Genomic DNA, 16,006 nt, shown 5'->3' with positions numbered 1-16,006 from the left:
TTTACACAAGCACAAGACTCTCTTCTGCAAACTGCCCTCATCCTCAGGATTAGCACTGGACCTCCTGTCTCAAGGTCATAAATGACCAGACAAGGAATTGACACCTGAGGCAATTTAGGTCAGTCTGATCATTAGATTCTTTTTTCAAGAGAATTGGGGATTGAAAGCAGGAGATGTATCCAATTCTATCAGTGCTTCAATAAAAAGGACCTTCAAACTGAGGAGGTGATGGGCATCCTCCTTCTTCCTGTGCTCGGTGAGACAGGAAAAGCAAGGGGACAGGGGGAGCAGAGCCTCTGAGGAATAACAAAAACCATCATGGCCCAGCAGTCACGGCCTCAGACACTGATCAACTGGTGGGAGGTCCTTGCCATCCTCAACTTCACTTCTTGCGATTCCAGGAGATACACTTCTTCTTATAACTAGTATAGCTACTTTGAATGAATCTCCATTCCCTGAATCTTGGCTAAGATCCCAGACAGTCTGTAGGCTTCTGTCAAGAGTTTAGCTAAAGTTACTCCATGATGTTGCTGCCTCAGCCTCCATTTTGTTCAGCCAAGTGGCCTGGGGGACCTTACACAGACACGAGCCCCTCATGCAAGGGGATGATAGCTTACAGAGTCACAAGTAAATGTAAGTTCCTAACAGGACTTCCCTAATGACCCTTGTGATAAACAGTCCCCCCAGCCTCCCAGGGCCTTCCCTCATGCTATCCTTAGGTCAGACCCTGGTGGAGCTTACCAGAAACCATGCTCTTTTTGGTTTGAATTGACCAATCTGGTCATAGCCCAGGAACCCCAAGCATTCCACTCACAGACCCTACAAAAGGCATGTGCCCAGGTCCTATCCCTGTACCCTGCCTTGACCTCGCCATGTAGACCCTCAAGGTATGCAGTGTGCCTCCTCCAGGACCTGCTGAGTGGCCAACCTCTATTTCAGTTTCTGTTACGGATTTTTGTTTTGCTCACCATCCAGCAACAAGGCTCTACTTAACAACTGTTAACAAGTCCTAACACCCTCCGAGACAGATTATTCTCTCAGGAGTATGGAGAGGTGGGTATGAGGGAAGGGGAGAGCCTGAGGGAAGGAAGTCAGCTAGGTGACTACTCACAGAGTAGCCTTTTATCTTGATTTAGGTTAAAAAAAAAAAAAAAGAAGAATGGAAGCAGTAGTGACAGAAATGGAATATGAGACACATTTAACAGGAAGGATGATCTACTTACTGAGTTACCAGGAGGTGAAGGTTAGAGGAAAAATGGCTCCAACCCAGATGGGATGATGTCACCATCAAAGGAAAGAACACAGGGAGGCTGAGTAGATAAGGGAAGCAGTAGGGTTTTTATTTTGGACGTGGCTATGTTTGATAGGATGATGGAACATCAAATAGAAACAGACAGACACTTGTACCCAGAAGACAGGCTAAAATTCCCTCAGAGTTAGATAAGCAAGTGCAGAGTTATTTACATATGGAAGCCATGAAAAGGATCTCTGAGGGAAAAAGGATTTAGACAGACACAGAAACAAGGATCCCTGGTAAATGGCTACATTGAAGGGCAGAGGGGAAAAAAAAAAAAACCCTTATCAGGATAGGAAGAAATCAGGAACAATGTGGCATCTCAGATTTCAATAGAGGAAAATTATAGGATATTAAATGGTGCAGGGATCAAGAGGAATAAAAATGAGAAGAGATTGCTTCCTGCATCAGTCAGAAAGTTTCTGACATTATATTTTCAGTATAATGGAATTGAGGACAGAGTATCTGATTTTATGCATTTAAAACTTTGAAAGAGAAATGAGAAAATAAAGGTGTCATGTGCCACAATACAGACTGAGAATTTCAGCAGTGGAATTAGAGAATTGAAATGGGTAACTAGTGTGGGCAGCGGATTTAGGTAGTCTGGGTTGTAGTTCTCAGGGCAAAGGAAATTCATGGATGCCTTATTTATTTATGTTTGTTTATTTATTTTGAGAGAGAGAGAGAGAGAAAGCATGAGCAGGGAGTGACAGAGGTAGAAGGAGATAGAGAATCCTAAACAGGCTCTGCATTGTCAGTATAAAGCCCAACGTGGGGCTTGAACTCACAAAATCATGAGATCATGACCTGAGCCGAAATCAAGAGTCAGACACTTAACCACCTCAGCCATCCAGGCGCCCCCAAATCATGAATGTTTTAAAGAAAATGTCCTAGAAACAAAAGAAATTGAGAGAAAGGATACTGAAGAAGGATGGGTTCATCCGTCAGGAAGGGTAGTGATAGTTTCAGATAGAGAACACGGATGTGCATGCTCCAGAAGTAGCATGCTTCTTTGAGCAGCCTGTGGTGCAGCACGCCTCCCACCCCCCCCATGCCCCGATCTCTGTTAGTGGGCCTCCGTAACCAGAGAAACAGCCCCAGGTCCCAGTCAGAAGGGATTATAGGAGGGTGTTCCGGAAGAGAGAAGTCGCAGGAATCCATTATTCACCTGGCCTAGACTGCCCTGTCCTTGAGCTACATACATAATCTCACCTGACCCACATGCCCTCGAATTCTCTTGCTGATTTGTGAAACCAACCAGTGGCCCCATTCAGCCCAGACTTCTTGACCTTGCCTGAAGGCCGGTTAATGGCTGACTTCGCCACCCCTTCTTCATTTACTAGCGATTAGAAAAGCCATGGTGGTATCCGCAGGATCCAAGGGTTCACGGCACTCACGAAGATACAAAAAAACTGAGCTGGAAAATGTACCCAACACACAGACACCAACTGCACACCACCCCCTCCCCTCCTGTTTCCCACTATGGAGGCTTCAGGGAAAAGCACAAAGAATGATTCAAAGCTGAGTCCATCGCTCTCTGCCTTTCTTTCCCCACAGGAGAACAGAGCATTTGTGCACAAATCTCTGTATCATGTGCTCACATATTCTCTTTCACTGTGGCCTTTCTCTCCACTTTCCTCTCGGCCAAGTGTTACTTAGGAAAACCTCACCCTATTTGGGAGGGAATAAAAGATCCTAATTATGGCTCCACACTGACAGCAATGCTAGGGATATTTCATCCTTAAGGAGAAGGCAAATCCCAAGTTTAGACTTACAAATGTAAAGACTTTCTCTGCCTGAGAGTCACATAGGTGAGGCAACCTCCTTAGTAAAGAATTATATCTATTTCCTCATTCTTCCTTGGTGGATTTGCTTTCCTGCCAACGTTAAGGGACAAAATAAGTATGATATATCTTCAATGCTTGTTCCTGAGCCTGGTGCAACATTAGACATTTGCTAGCTCCTCTTCCAATGCTCAGTGTTTTGGATATAAGGTGATTATGAGCTGATTCAGCATATTTTTTGTTTTAATTATTCATATATTATTTACATATTAATATAGTGTAATTATTAAAATATTATTAATGTATGGTATAACATACTAATGTAGGAGTGATACAGTAATTTTATTTCATTAAAATGCATTGGGATAGGGCCCCTGGGTGGCTCAGTTGGTTAAGTGTCCGACTTTGGCTCAGGTCATGATCTCATGGTTCGTGAGTTCGAGCCCCGCATCGGGCTCTGTGCTGACAGCTCAGAGCCTGGAACCTGTTTTGGATTCTGTGTCTCCCTCTCTCTCTGCCCTTCCCCTGGTTGTGTTCTGTCTCTCTCTCTCAAAACTAAATATTCAAAACAATTTTTAAAATTCAGTGTGATAATTTAACTAACCTGCTTCCATAAAATAATAATGATTTAATAAAGAATACGTAATACATTGCAAATATATAATAAATACATTGCAACAATTTCATTGTAAATATATGGTATCTTAGGTGTACATGCCCACTCACTATTTATGACTTTGTTTCTATGGGGAAAATGGAAAATGACTTCCAAGGGGCAATAAAGTTCTTACAAACAAGCTTTGGGAGCATGACCAGTTTCTAAATCGTTCGATGGATGGTCACCATTTACATTTGAAATGTCTCTAACTTTTATTTTGGTTTTAGAGTTTTCTGACTGCTTTAAATCTAGCTTTCATAAACAAATCATCCTGGAATAAGAAATGAACCCAAACTATGATCGCTCCAGGGTGCTGGGACTTGCCGCCAGGATTGTCAGGTCCTGAGCCCGGGTCCCTGCCATTGACGAGGCCACAAAAACTTCCAGTGTCTTACAGTTTTATCCACATCCATTGGTTCTATTTTTGGATCTCTACATTTAGCACACGGAGCTATCTTTATCGCTGCAGCTGACTGGCATGAGAGTCCCCCAGGGCATAGTAGTGATACAAGATTATTGAAGCATGCTTCCTCCTCCTCAAAGAAGACAATGCAGAATGCAGAATAGACATCAGCAACCGATCACAATGTTAGGAGTGTGCGTGTGTGAATTCTAAAGATTTCTTTCTTTGTGCTAAGGTTTATGTATTATTAGAAACACAACGTTCATAATGCTTTCTAGATGTTAGTTTTAGGCTGTGTAACGGAGTCTATTCCTATGCCAGAATTCACTTGAAAACATCATTACAGAATAAAGTTTCTTACAATCATTTAATACAGATTTCAAAAACTGGGAGTTTTTAGAAACCTCTATGACCCCTCTCTATCCTCAGCTGAGGAATCCATTAGTGACACAGTCTAATGAACAGTTGGATTGTTCTGATAGGCAAAATAGTTGGATCTAATGGGCAAAATGTCAAAAACTGGCAATCTTTTACTTGCTCTTCAGTTATTCAGTTGCAGTTCATACCTGCCCGAGTGGCTTGCTAACACATCACAGAGAAGGCACAGTCCTGAACAGACAGTAGAATCTCACAGCCCAAACTTCAATGTCATTTACATAACAGTGACTGCACTGCAGGTCTTCTGTTTAGATTCTCACTGTCTAGTACAGTAGCCACAGGCACCTGACTCCATTCAGCACGCAAACTGAGCCTTGCCTGAACTGAGATACATGCTAAGAGTAAAATACACATTGGATGTCAGACTTAGTACCAAAAAAAGATAGACTACCTCACTAATAGCCTTCTATATTGATTGCATGTCAAAATGATAAAGTTTTGATATATTGGGTTAAATAAACTATATTTTAAAAAATTAATTCTGTTTCTTTTATTTTTATAGCATGGCAACTAGAAAACATTGCACGACATTTGTGACTCAAGTTATATTCCTATTGGATAGCACCGGTCTAGAGGTCTCCACAACAAATAGCATGACCAGTGAGAGGTCTTTAAGATTCGAAGCGAGAGCTGCTGCAGAATTTTAATCCAAATCAGGCTAATGAGAGAAAAATATGACTTGGAGTAAAGGTTAAAGCATGCCATGCATGTGTAGTTCCCCTACCCAAAGAATGTTAACAGTGCCCAGCAGGACCGTTAAGTTCTGCTTACGGGGGTGCCTGGGTGGCTCAGTTGGTTGAGCGTCCGACTTCAGCTCAGGTCATGATCTCTCGGTTCGTGGGTTTGAGCCCCACGTCGGGCTCTGTGCTGACAGATAGCTCAGAGCCTGGAGACTGTTTCAGATTCTGTGTCTCCGCCTCTTTCTATGACACTCCCCTGCTCGTGCTGTCTCTATCTCTCTCTCAAAAATAAATAAAACATTAAAAAATTTTTAAATAAAAGTTCTGCCTACGGACACAAGCCACTAGGGTGGAGAAATGTTACCACGGTGGATGTAACACCTGCCTTGCTTAGCTCTTTCCTACTGATAACACAGCCTCCATTTTCAGCTCAGAGGTTACTAATTGTGCTCATTCTACTAGAGAGTGAATCATGAATTCACTTGTTTTGAGTTTTGATTGTTTGTTCCCACATCCACCCCCTGCTGCTCAAATGAAGACCAGGGATCATCTCACGGAAAATAGAAATACGAATTTGATATTTTTAAATTTAATAGAAAATGAAACATTTAAAATTTCATGCATGGGCAACAAATGGCCAGTGTAATAAAGGAGCATTATTAGTGGACACACATGGGGAGAAGTTCACACTGACCCTGAGTATCGATGCACATAAAAAATTCAGTTCCAAATCCTTGATGTGTGATTACCGGATTACTGAATCAAAAACATATTGGGGGTCACTGCTGCCAGCAAAGAATTGTGTAACTGCTGGTAAAAACAACAGTGATTTCAGGAGTGGATTGAAAACAAAACAATAATATCTTTGTAATGTTCTGAAATCGTCGCAGGAACAAAACTGAGACTGGCCCCTTTGCATTTCCCAGTCTGATCTGCTGACCATCTTGTCTGCCCATAATTGTTTTCTGCCATTCATTTCCTCCAATTGTCAATTATTACTAAAACAATTATGAAAAAAAAGTGTGTGTCTTTGTTTCCTGTTGCTGATGAATATAGTGAAGTCATAGACCAGGCTAGTGCATCATCATCTTTTCCATTACAATGAATTATGCTGTCCCAAACAGGATACAGCCCTGGACTGGGCAGAAAGGCCGTAAAGGGGACTGAATTAGCACCGACATGTCTGTCAGCCATGACAGCAAGAAATTAGAACACTGGAACTTAGCTCTCCACTTTTGCGAAACATAACTGGTTTTTTTTTGTTCCAGATTATAAGAGTAGTACATGTTCCCCAAGTACATTATCTTGGGGAACATGCTTTTCCTGGAGACAAAGTAGAAAATAAAAATCCCCATTATCCTACCAACTAAAGACTTCTGTTGTTAATATTTTGATATATGTTTAGCTCTCAACTTTTTCATATAAACATATATTTTCTTAAGAAAATGAGATCATGCCATGAATATTTTTGTCTTCTCTTTTTCATTTAGTGTTTAGTATAAACAGTACATAGTTTAATATAATTTAACAGCTATATAAAATTCCACACTGTGGAATATTATTTAACAATTTCCTTATTTTCTTTGTACAGTAAAACCTTGGATTGCGAGTAACTTTTTCTGAGAGTGTTTCACAAGATGAGCAAACATTTCTAATAAATTTTAATTTGATAAACGAGCGATGTCTTGCAATACGAGTAGTACATGATGCCTAATGTCACATGATCACACCTGGACCAATGGTTCTTGAAATTTGCTTTGATAAATGAGCGCTTTGGATTACAAACGCTTCCAGAGCAAATTATGCTGCAAACCAAGGTTTTACTGTTTATTTGTCCAAAAAATTTGTCCACTACTAATAGGTAAGCATTCTTTCATATACATTTTTGTTTTGGTCTAAGAATATTTTCTTAGGATATATTCCTCAAAGACAGATTATTCACTTTTGACTAAAAACTATGTTGTGTATCTTGAAGTAAATATTTGGAATAAAAGACTTAGGAAGCTTTCTTAACAATAAAAGCACATATGTGCATTAAAAGCTTAATAACCAAACTTGATAATATGTACCTTCCTAACAAGATAAAAAAAAGTGACATGTTTTTTAATGATTACAAAGTTTAAGATAAATATATAACACTGGTCTATTCAAAATGCCCTTCATGCCAGCCAGCTGGAAGGGGGTATGTAATTCCACAAAGTCATTTTCCAGAATCTCCTAGCACAACTAGCTTCCAAACCACTGAGGAGCCCACAGATGATTCTACAGTGATTCTGTAAACTATTGGTTTAGTAAGGAACTTGCTTCTAGAGGCTGCCTGGGCGGTCCCTGCCTGGCCTAAGCATCGTTACCTGGGGCCGCCACTAGAGGGCAACCCAGGATAGAGTAAGGAGTTTAATATTCTCTGTTTTCAACATCTACTTCACCAATAAGTAATGAAAAGTAAAAAATGAGGCACTGAATGGAAGACGAACTTTAGAAATAAAATGAATGTACAAATAAGTAAACACGAAAATCTCTGAGTATAAACTCTTCCCTTTTCCTCAGGGAGATTAACTAAAAGGTGCAGAATTCTGAGAGCTACCACAGGTAAAAGAAATTAAAGACCGAGAATCCAGTTAAAAATCAGGTGACATAGGCGGGTGGCTAAGTCGGTTGAGCATCCATCTCTTGATTTCAGCTCAGGTCATGATCCCAGGGCTGTAAGACTGAGCCTCGCATAGGGCTTGGTGCTGAGCATGGAGACTGCTTAACATTCCCTCTCTCCCTTTCCCCTACTCACGCACTCTCTCTCCCTCTCAAAAAAAAAAAAAAATTTATATATATAATAACTGGGTATAGTATGGAAAGTCGGTTCCTTTAGATCTTTGCAAAAACTGAATCCAGAGCAGATACTCGATGTTTTCCATGGGAATTAGCAGGCACGTGGGCTTTGGCCTCTTACACACCTGCATTCCATTCTCTACCTGCCTTTCACTAGCTAGCTGGTCCTGAACATGTTACTTAATCTTTCCAAGTGTTAGTTTCCTCATTTATAAAATGTGGCTAGTAATACAACCTGCCCATGGGTGGCTGTATGCATTCAACAAGAGACTGGACATAAAAGGCTTAGCACAAAAGAAATGCTGCCCGTTACCTCTTCTGCTTCTCACCTCCCTCTTAAGCTGTTTCCCATGTCCAGCTGTTCACTTACCATTTCTACCTGACTATCCCACCACATCACATTTTATAGGCCTGAAACCAAAACCCTCCTCTCCCTCACTAACTCCCTGACCTGCTGCTCCCTCTCTGATTGGCTATTTCTTAGAATAGACCATAAAACATAACATCCTCTGTAACACTTCCTCTCTTCCTATAACCATAGCCAATTAGTTTACAAAGCATGTCGATTTGTCCTCTAATGTGTCTCCATCTGGTTTCCTTCTCTCTGTTGTCGCCAGGCCTCAGAAACCTGCTCTCTTCACCCCACCAGGCCCTGCCTTGAACGGGTAAATCTCACTGATGTCATTTCCCTCTTCAAAGCCCCTCACTGGCTTCCCAGGGGCTTCAAATTGGATTCTGAACTCCTCTGTCTGGCATTACAGTCCCACCAGTCTGATTCCAACCTCCTCCAGATGCTTCTATCTTGCTCCTTATGCTCACTGTCCCTGCCTCTGTCAAGCTGTTGACACACAGCTCCCTGGTACGGTTGCCAGATTTAGGAAATGTAAACAGAGGATACCCAGTTACATGTGAATGTTAGATAAACAACAAGTAACTCCTTTGAATACGTAGGTCCCATGCCATAGGCTTCATACACACTTGTGCAATAGGAGACACTTATACTCAAAAAAGTTTGTTGTTGATCTGAAATTCACGTGTAACTGGGAATCCTGTTTTTCATCGGACACCCCTATTCCTTGGGCACACCAAACATTCCTGTCCCTGCCCACGCGCACAGCTCCAATCTTGTGTTGGACACTCATCTCTCGCTGTACCATCAGATCTTCTGTCCTGTGAGGTCAGCTTAACCTCATACCTCCATGAAGCCTGCTTAAATCAGGACCTCCTCCTCTGGTACCCACTATGTACATCACTTCTCTGGTTAATACTAGTCATTAATTTGGTATAAGATGCTTTGTGTCTTATAGAATTCCCTTTCTCTGAGTAATGTGGAGTTACCAAAGGGAAAGACTGCAGTGTAACTAAGAAAACTTCATAAACATGCTTTGGTGGTGTGGTGCTGCTGTAAACCTGTAACATAGAGTGTGAACGGATGAGAGCAGAAGAGACAGAAAACCTCCAGAGGCCACTTACCTGGACTTAAGGTACTCTCAGACACACTAAAACCAATACACAACTCCCCCTGTCCCCACAGCCTCAGGCCAGGTGGGCACAGCTGTCTGACCTTGGCATGCTTCTCCTCACACCATTTCAAGTATCCTACAAGCCGTGGATTACATTTAGTGACATTTCAATTTGTCACCGGTTCATACTATCTCTTCAGCAATCTGATTTCACTTATATTTAAATGTGAGGCCCAGCAGTGGCTCAATAATGTAACCTACAAACACACAGTAAATAAGAGTCATGCTGGAAACCAAACAATCTTTAATTAATAGAGAAGCTAAAAAACAAAAAAGCTCATAATTTTTTTTTTCCAAATTAGCTAACTCTAACATAAAATACACTCGGGAGCTTGAAAAAGCATCAAGAAACAATTAAAACAATCCCCTCCCCCAAATCTATTTTAAATAACTGGTACTGCACGAATACATTTATGAGCATCTGCAGGCATCCAGAAACCAACAATCAAACATAGGACTTCTCAACGTGAAAAAAAAGACATGTTCTTAGAATAAAATACATAACTCCTAATTGTCTCTGTTAGTTAAACCTTCGATCTTATTTAAAACGTTTTTATCCTCATAATGTAAATGTGAAAGTGTGTCGAATGAAAAAGTTGTTTTGAAACTGTAAAGGCAAGGAGCTCAACATTCACAGGAACCAGGACCACTGTAAGCAACATCTCTATCACCCGCCCCACGTGGAGTAGCAATTAATCAGTTTTCCCTGGATTTCAGTTTATGGAAAAATAAAATGGATTCAGAACTGCCTTTGTGGCACCGGAGTGTCTTGGAAACAAGTGCTAAGAGTTTGTTTGACTCATTTCTTCAGATCCATCGTATTTACCCAGATTAATGTTCTTTCTTTCTTTATTTTTATGGTTTAAGTTCAACTAAGAAAACTGGCTCTCTCTATTCAAGAATACTACACTTTGCTACCATTTCCAAGGAATGAATTGTAATTTTCTAAACAGAAAAAAAGAATAATAACCCTTAAATTCTCCTAGGAAGGAGAATAGCCAGTGAGGTCCACATGGAGGCACAACCATGTCTTGGCTCCTTGCACCAGTTACAATCTGGCTGGCTCAGCCTATTCTGGCTTCCCGCTTTGGTGTCTTCTCGCGACAGATTCTAAACATACCAATCTCGAGCTGGGATAAGCCAAAATGACAGCAACACATTTCCTTCTGCTTTTTCTTTTCGATAGACCACTAGAGACGTATTCCTTTGTTGTCACTGTGACAACGTTCATCAAGTTACTGCAGGACACAAATGGGGGGTAGTTATCAGGGGTGGACGCAAATATGGCTCATCATTTAAACAAATGTACTTGTCTGACAGCAAGGAATGTTCAAAGAATTCGGAATGTCCCTAGGAGCTTTCCATGTTTTTGTGGGCAACATCAACTGTTCTTGGATTTAACATTTCCACCTTTCCACTTCCAAACCTAGTGGCATTTTTTCAGGTCACTCAGAAAACGCATGCTAAATGAATATTTTGAAATCCTAACTTAAATGTAAATAAATTATGGTGAGCGGTTTCTATCACTGGAGCTGTTCAGTGGTATTGTGGTGCTTCTAGAAGGTTCTCCTTTGTTTGAAAATGGATGTCCTGGAGAAGCTTTGTGTTAAAAACAACAACAACAACAGCAACAAAAACTTTATCTTCACTTACTTTTCTACAAAATTTAACTTTTAGTTAAAGCAACTTTTCTAAAGTTGACTATTTTTGCTTGAGAGCCTGTGTAAATAAATTCTAAACCAGTACTGATCCAAGAAATGCTACATGGATCGTTAATCAGCACTTTGAAAAGAAAAAAGAGACAAATCCTAGAAATTATTTTTCAAAAATGATCTTCAGCAAAAGTATTTACATACTGTTTAATCCCCTGGTGATAATGAAACCGAAGAAGACTTAATGGAGATAAAGCTATCTTAAGGAAACAAATACTATTTAAAAATATATATATATACATACCATTGTTAAAAACTGAAGATGTCAGAACTGAGACTGATTTCTACATTTCTTCAGAAATATAAACAAGCTTGTGAGCTTTTCATGAGGACTTGCTTCAAAGCATATATACTGTCTCTGGCTAATATCCACTACTCATGATATGCATCATAGTATAATAACATAGACATAACAATGGACAGTCTTAAAAATGACACTTACCTTAATTCACAGATGGGGAATCATTCAAGCTCATCCCTCTGTTGAATTGTCTCTTTCCACTTTCCAACCCCTAACAAGTTTCTCTCCCCGGTGTGCAAACACCTAGAGATTTCTGGTCTGTCTTTGGAAACACTGCCATCACCTCCATTGCCCCAGTGCTGGTCAAAAGTGGGGAGAGAAAAAAAATTCAAATTTGCAAGCTGTTTACGCCTAACAACCACAGTGAAGCTGCGAGGCTTTGAGCTCAATGAATTAAAGGTTGTTTGGCTCAATGGCAGGCACACTTCCTCCTATTCTTTCTGAACTTAGTTTTCCTGCCTCCAGTGGGGCTTTTTCCTTTCCTGGGCTATAAATAGGCTGGTCGTAAGAGCACCGAGGAAAGAAGAAGGCAGGAAATGCATTTGATTTCAAAAAGCAGCCTGAGGTGTGTGTGTGTGAGTGTGTGTATGTGTGTATGTTTCTTTCAAGTGAATCCCAATAAACAAGCTGAGGAAAATTCTGCTTTGGTAATGGTACCACAGTCAAAGTTTAACTTCCTATCATCTAGGTTTTGCTAAATTGACATTTCCCATAAGCAAAGCTTGTGTTTGGAGATGTTTCATTTTCTATATAAAATACCATCAGCAAACGTTTATCATCTCCTTCGTTCCCCAAAGGAATGACATAAAAATAGAGTTTCTTGGGGGAAATGAGGGATAGGACAGACTACAGGGGTCACCACACTTACTTCTTTTCATCCAAAAGGAGTTGAAATACTTTGGGAGGCAAAGTTCATCAAAAGGAAGTTGTCAACAGGTGAACAAGAAAAGCAGACACTTTTGCTTAAAAGAAATTATGAAGTTGAGTTTATAGACTGGTCATCCATCTGCACTAAACTAAAGGCTGTCCACGGTTTTGCTACTGAAAGTTGTTTAGCTTCTCTCATAATTATATACAACATAAAATAAGATAAACATTAGAGCTTGCTTTTCACATATCAGATGGACAGATCAAGATTTTGATATTGCCTGATACTATCCAAGTGCAGAGGAATAAGTAAGAATAAACTGGCACAAACTATGTGAAGGGCGTATATCAACTTCTTTCAAAATGTGAAATTCATATACTTGAACAAGATATTGAAACATGGTTGATTTGGCAAAGTGGGAGTGCGGATCTGGAATGTGGGGACAGGTCAGATTTTGATATACATATTTAGTGCCCTTTTATTTTTCCTAGTGGGCACCCATGCTGTAAAAATTTATTAATTTTAATGACAGAATTTTAAAATTTGTTATTACTTAAGATCCTTCATATGATACTACTAGTTACTTATTGATTATCATTTTCCATCGGTCGTTCCACACTGGGAATCAACAAGCTGCTCTTCACGATGGGGGACCACTTTGAGAAGCAATCCAGGGGAAGCTAGAGAATCTCTTGACTAGAGGGGCTATTCAGTGTGCTGGATGTGCTGTCCAAGGACCAGCAGCCTCAGCAGCACTGGGATCAGAATCCCAGGGGCAGGGCTCGGCAATCTGATCTCAACTCCAGGCGATTCTGATGCTCACTGAAGTGTAGAAGCAGTGATCTATAAAATTATTTTGGTCATTAATATCCCACCTTCTAAAAAGGATTTGGCGACTATAGTTAATGACACTGGAATGTGTATTTGAAAGTTGCTAAAAGAATAGAACTCAAGAGTCCTTATGAGAATAAAAACTAAAACTTTGGAACGGTGTTTGATGGCAGATGTTATCCTGACTTACCGTGGTGATCATTTCATAATATATACAAATATTGAATCATTATGTTGTAACCTGAAATAGGATGCTATATGTCAATTATACCTCAATTAAAATAATAAAAATTAACAGGATTAGAGATAATTGGTTTTGTTTTACATAAAAATAAAGGAAAAGTTCTAAATTCTTTCAAAGTTGCTGACTCCTATTTAGAAAACTATAAGATGCAGCACCTGGGTGGCTCAGTCAGTTGAGCGTTAGACTTTGGCTCAGGTCATGATACCACAGTTTGGGGGTTTGAGCCCCACATTGGGCTCTGTGCTGATAGCCCGGAGCTCAGAGCCTGCTTCAGATTCTGTGTGTGTTTGTGTGTGTGTGTGTCTCTCTCTCTCTGCCCCTCCCCTTCTGTGCATGCATGCATGCTCTTGCNCGCGGGGCTCGAACCCACGAACCGCGAGATCATGACCCAAGCGAAAGTCGGACGCTTAACCGACTAAGCCACCCAGGCGCCCCAACATTAAAAATATTTTAGAAGACCAGAAGAATTCTTACATATAATGTTAGGAAGATACACTAATTTCTTTATTGCTGTGGATAAGCCAGCTGAAGCACCAAAAGCAGTGGAAAAAACAAGCTGATGATATTTAAGGGAGAGACAAAAGCTCTCTCTCATTTGGGGTAGTCATGATAAAAATGGATAAAGTCAAAGCCAACTTTACTAATATGTATGTTTTAAAATTACAAGTTGCCTGCAAGAAAATGAAATCAGGGGCACCTGAGTGACTCAGTCAGTTAAGCACCTGAATCTTCATTTTGGCTCAGGTCATGATTTCATAGTCTGTGAGATCGAGCCCTACACTGGGCTCTGTGATGACAGCGCAGAATCTGCTTGGGATTTTTTCTCTCTGTCTCCCTGTATCTCTCTCATTCAAATGAAATAAATAAACATTTAAAAAAAGATGAAACCAAAGAAAACAGGAAGAAATTAACTCTAGATGAAAAAGAAATGTCCCATTCCTCGCTTTTGTTTAGTGATTTATTGTTTTCGGACTCAGGCATTTCTTGTCCATTTGTAGCCTTAATGCAAAGACGTGTATATTAGAAAGAATAGGTAAAACAATGAACTCAGCCAGAGCTGGTGAGGGAAAAGCAAGAGTATGTACATTCCCAGGCACAGATGCAGAGGAAAAGATTTCTTTAAAAAAGAGAGAAAAAGAAAGGAGTGAATGACCCTGTTGTAATAGCAGAAAGGAAGAAGGAAGTCCATGGTGGTCAGGATAAAACTTAGCTGCAGTATAGTGAAGTGGTTAAAGGGGACACAGGTTGACATTGACAAGAAAATGGCCAGCCACAGGGTAGTATGTTTCTAGGAGCAAGCCATGCTCCCATGTGCAAAGCATGAACTCTTCGAAGAAACACTAAGTACATTTACCAGGCTTTCATTGTTCACTAGAAATGTCACTTCTCTTTTTGTGAGGAACTATTTTTTTAAATTTTTTTTTACATTTTATTTATTTCTGAGAAAGAGAGAGACAGCATGAACAGGGGAAGTTCAGAGAGAGAGGGAGACACAGAATCTGAAACAGGATCCAGGCTCTGAGCTGGCAGTCAGCACAGAGCCTGATGCGGGGCTCGAACCCACGAACCGCGAGATCATGACCTGAGCCGAAGTTGGATGCTTAACCGACTGAGCCACCCAGGCACCCCTGTGAGGAACTATTTTACTTCTCACAAAGAACAGCTTCAGAGAGCTACACATATAGTCCATCTCTAGAAATGAAGCATTAAAACACTTAAGGGAACAGAAAGGCTCTGTGCTCCTCATCTAAAATTAATGATAGACTCTCTCAAAATGCATTAGAGGACAAAGTCAAAGGCCTCATGGTGAAAGGTAATGTATGACTTTCTTCCACTGTTTGGGTTTTGCAAGGAGAGGAAAATACTTTTTTTTTTTATTGTAGTCACCTACAAAGAATTTCAGTATATGTAATATAGAGGAAACCCAAGCAAAAGTCATCAATCAGATTGCAACAAAAATCTGCATATTTTTGTTCAAGCCAAATGTACTGTACCTGAATGCCATATAGATATCTTTAATAAAAGCCTATCTTTGTTCACAACGTATAGAAGTGCTAGGTGATTACCACTTTGTGCAGAACTGTGTTCTTTTGACATGAATTGTATCATACTAATGAAAATGAATGAGAACTCCTGGAAGGGCAAATTGAAAGCATGCTGGTAAAGGATGGATCTCCGATTGTAGTAGGGTGGGGCACCTGGGTGGCTCAGTTGGTTAAGCGTCCGACTATTTCAGCTCAGGTCATGATCTCATGGTTTGGGGTATCAAGCTCTGTGTCAGGCTCTGTGCTGATAGCTTGGAGCCTACTTTTATTCTGTCTCCCTCTCTCTCTGCCCCTCCCCCTCAAATAAATAATAATAATAAATAATAAAATAAACTTCAAAAAATAATAAATAATAAATAATAAATCCAGAAGAAACACAGAAAAGATGGTTGAAGTTCAGGA

General features: G+C 40.3%; 1 protein-coding gene across 2 annotated transcripts in view; it reads right to left on the bottom strand.

The window, feature by feature from the left end:
- Nucleotides 1–11,966, bottom strand: part of RASGRP3 (RAS guanyl releasing protein 3) — a 104,822-nt gene extending 92,856 nt beyond the window's left edge. The window contains exon 1 of one of the 2 annotated variants that reach the window (XM_077772773.1): nucleotides 11,758–11,966. The gene's annotated coding sequence lies outside the window, so the exon portion shown is untranslated. Of the gene's footprint in view, nucleotides 1–1,223; nucleotides 1,248–11,757 lie in introns of those variants that run through there. The other variant, XM_077772774.1, reaches the window with a different exon arrangement.
- Between the last annotated feature and the right edge of the window lie 4,040 nt (nucleotides 11,967–16,006).

Source organism: Crocuta crocuta, unplaced genomic scaffold (assembly GCF_008692635.1).
Source record: "Crocuta crocuta isolate KB4526 unplaced genomic scaffold, BGI_CrCroc_1.0 scaffold363, whole genome shotgun sequence".
In the NCBI taxonomy this organism is placed as follows: domain Eukaryota; kingdom Metazoa; phylum Chordata; class Mammalia; order Carnivora; family Hyaenidae; genus Crocuta; species Crocuta crocuta.
The sequence above is the reverse complement of the archived record's forward strand: the minus strand, read 5'-3'. Positions and strand labels throughout refer to the sequence as shown.